Source organism: Otolemur garnettii, unplaced genomic scaffold (assembly GCF_000181295.1).
Source record: "Otolemur garnettii isolate 467f Iridium unplaced genomic scaffold, OtoGar3 scaffold00043, whole genome shotgun sequence".
Taxonomy (NCBI): Eukaryota; Metazoa; Chordata; class Mammalia; order Primates; family Galagidae; genus Otolemur; species Otolemur garnettii.
The window spans coordinates 8,377,805-8,381,295 of record NW_003852438.1 but is presented as its reverse complement, the minus strand read 5'-3'; the positions used below and the strand labels follow the sequence as shown (position 1 = coordinate 8,381,295).

The window sequence follows — 3,491 nt, the reverse complement described above, 5'->3', positions numbered from 1 at the left end:
AAAGGACACATCAAAGCAGCCAGCTGCCCCTCCTCCTCAAAATAGCTTCCCCACCCTGTTCCCAGGGCATAGTTTTTGCTGAAATGAAGAAGCCTGAGCCCTAACTTCCCACCTGCCTAAACAGCTGGAAGGCTAGAGCTGTCCTCCACTTTTCTATGACTCAGTTTCCCCTGGCCCTAAGACAGCCAGCGGGAGAGAAGAAGGAGGTTATAACCTGCATAACGTTTAGAGGTCATTTTTGAGTGGACCATCAGGTTGGAATTCATCAGAGGCATGGGAGAAAGACAGACCTGGCTGGACTCCTGGGCTGCAAAGGAGGGCTGGGAGAGAGGCTTGGAGCCATGTGTGCCCCCGCTGGCCGGCCGGGAGCAAGGTGGGGGCGGGGTGTGGGCAGAAACCACACAGGGCTCAAGTTTCCTCTCTTGGCCAGAAGGGGCAGGAGGAGAGGAGAGCCTGGGGAAAAGGGGAGGGTTAGTTGGAGGAAGGACAGAGAACTCAGGCCGAAGGCTCAGAGAGATTAGTGCGCCTGCCTGCTTTGGGGCTCCCTGCCCCAGCCTCCTCACTCAGCACTCAGCAATGGCCCGGGGGCGGGACACACCCCTCGTGGAGTCTCTGAGGTAGCAGGGATCCTCGCCTGAGAGGTGTCAGCTCAGGCCCAGCCTCCCGAGAGACAACACCCGGAGCCTCATCTCTTCACCTTGCTGGGACGCTGCCACAGGTGCCTGTAAGGCTGGGTGGGCAGGTGGATTCCAATGGGATCGTAAGGGTAGGCTGGGAAGGCAGAAGGGAGAAGGAGAAATAACCAATTTTCAGGACCTTCTTAGGCGATCTCAGACCTTTCCAGACTGCCCCTGGTTTAGGAATCTGACATCCTTGGGAACTCCTCTGGATGAAGAGCTAGGTGGCTTCTTGAGCGCTCTGGCATCTTTGGAGTGGGAGACTGTATGTAGATGGGGACTAGAACAGTAGTGTCCTGAGGCGCACAAGGGGCTGAGGAGTGGCCAGGAGGAACCCTTCATCTGGGAGTCTGCCCTAGGAGAGCCAGTAGACACCCAGGTATATGGATCACCATTTCTCCTACCCATTCTACTCCACCCCCTTGTCCAGCGAGCTGGGAAGGTTTGGGGGGAAGCTAAGGAATTAAAAGCACTGGATATCTGGACCTCTGAGATTGTTGAAGAAGAAATTATTGCAGCAAGATAGGTGGTGGACACTGCGGATTGCCCCCTATTGTCCCTTCTCTTTGCTGGGCCCAGGGGCAGTAGGGATCAACTGGAACTGGAAGGGAGAGGAAGGCATCCCAACCCCATCACAGTTCCTTCTGACTGAGCACTTGGCTGCTTGGGAAGTAGGGCACTGGGAAGCAGGGGAAGAGAAGTGTGGAGGTATCAGATCTGTTGGGGGTGAGATTCTCTAGCCATTGGTCCTAAAGAACTGAAGTTTGAGGTCTGGAAAGGGAGTGACAGGGTAGCTGAAACTTGTCCCTCTCTGCCTTGTTCTCACACACATAGTTGAGTTAGGCATGCCCCCAGGGGACTGAGCTCCTCTGATCCACTTTCTCCTTCCCCATTTCCTTCATTCTGTTTGTTTCTCTATCTCATCTCTCCCTCTTTGAGAGTTCTCCCTAATATTTCTAAATAGGTTGCCTATTACCAATCCACACCCATGTTTTGCTGCCTGTACTGACACTTAGAGAGGTGGAATGGTCAAATAAACCTCTGAAGGGGGACCCTGAGGCAAACCTCGCTCATCATTCCCTCTTGTCAAGGGAGTTGAGAGACCCAGAACAGCAGTGGAGCCTAAATGCCTTCCTCTCCCCCAAATCCCTCTCCAAATGTTTCTCACCTTATATACCTAATCATAAAGCTCCATATCATTTTCTGAGTACTGGGGGATTGTGATAAAATCTTTCTGGACAGGTAGGACCATCAGGATAAGAGTAAGGAAGATGGATTTTAGTCCTTGGAGAGGGCTTCAATTCTACATGAGCTACAGTGTTGGGGAATAAGAAAAGAAACATTCAACCCAGTGGGAATAAGGCATTGTGTGACCTCACTATGCAAGCTAAACTGTAAAGTAGGAGCTTCTCATTATATTATTGTAAAAGAAAAGGGACATAGGGAATCCCACTTCCCCAGTAACTCCCCAGTTTCTGTACCCTCTGTTGTGTTCTATTGCATCTAATTGTAATCACACCCCTCCTCCCTGATCTATTCCACTGCCTGCCCCTGTCCTCTGAAATACCTCCTAAGACCCAGAGGAACCTATGCCTGGTATGTAGACCACTACCTATCTTTGAGTGTTCCTAGAGAAAAATACCCTGGTCCTGCTGTAGTCTGCCCCAAACTTGCTACTGCACCAGAGTGCTGGTTGGAGCTGATCCTAGGATTCTCCTCAAATCCTTGTCCCCCAACCTTCTGCTTATCCCTGCTTTCCTTCTATGTTCTCATTTTCCTGTCCCAGAAAGAGGGAGAGTCAGAGACAGGGACCATCTGGAGCTCAATCTTTCCTGGGTCAAGGATTGGAGTTAGAAGCAGCCTAGAGATCAATTGCTGGTCTCATTCCTGGCTTTGTGTTCTTCCCCCTAAATCCATACAGTTCTAGTGCAGCATTTCTCAAGGTAAGGTTGGTCTGCTGTACCGGAATCCCTGAGGCACCTGCATTTCATAGGTCCGGGCACCTAGATCTCTGGGTGTTTGTACCAATGAGTTCAGTTCAGTAGTTCTGGAGTAGGTTTCAAGAATCTGTGTTTTTACATGTAATGCAGGTGAATGTGGTGACTCCCTGAGCTAGATGCAGTCTACTATCTCTCACAGTGAGGAGGTTCTCCAGTCCTGTCTCCACTGAATGGAACAGACTGAAGTAAAGCAATTTGCTCAAGGTCATACATCTTAAAGGCCAGAGAACCCCATCTTCTACCTCCTAGGATCTTTGCACTGCACCTTAAAGTTAAATCAGGAAAGATAAAGGAGAGACAAATGGGGGATGGGTGGATGAAGAACTATGAGGCAAGAGTTTTGTCCCTGCCCCTAAACCCCTTCTCCATTCACTTTGCCTTTGGGCAATTTCCGTCAGAACCTGGGTAGAGGAGGGTGGGGTTCCGGTGTTGAAATGGCATCCTGGACAGACATAAACACCCCACCCACTCTGTCCACTGGCCAAGGGCCTGAGCCTATACCAACTCTCAGCTCTGGGGAAGGCAAAGCAATTCTCAGCTCTGGGGATGGAGACAGGGACTAGGAGAAATGCTCTTTCAAAAGGATAATTTGTAGAATTCACTAATTTTGTGATAAATCAATGGGTGGATTTCATATTAAATAGGCCATCTTTGTGGTGAGTTGTCTGAGGTCATGCAATTTGAAGTCATCTAAATGACTTCCATCCTCTGTCCTTTTATACTCTTCCTTCACCTCTAGCCTGCTTTCCTTTTCTTTTTTTTTTTTTTTTTTTGAGACGGAGCCTCAAGCTATCCCCCTGGGTAGAGTGCCATG

At 49.9% G+C, this 3,491-nt stretch overlaps 1 protein-coding gene across 2 annotated transcripts in view; it reads left to right on the top strand.

The window, feature by feature from the left end:
- The first annotated feature begins 489 nt into the window (after positions 1-489).
- Positions 490-3,491, top strand: part of NFE2 (nuclear factor, erythroid 2) — a 7,345-nt gene continuing 4,343 nt past the window's right edge. The window contains exons 1-2 of one of the 2 annotated variants that reach the window (XM_003790454.1): positions 490-718; positions 1,257-1,385. The gene's annotated coding sequence lies outside the window, so the exon portion shown is untranslated. The remainder of the gene's footprint in view (positions 719-1,256; positions 1,386-3,491) is intronic. The other variant, XM_003790453.1, reaches the window with a different exon arrangement.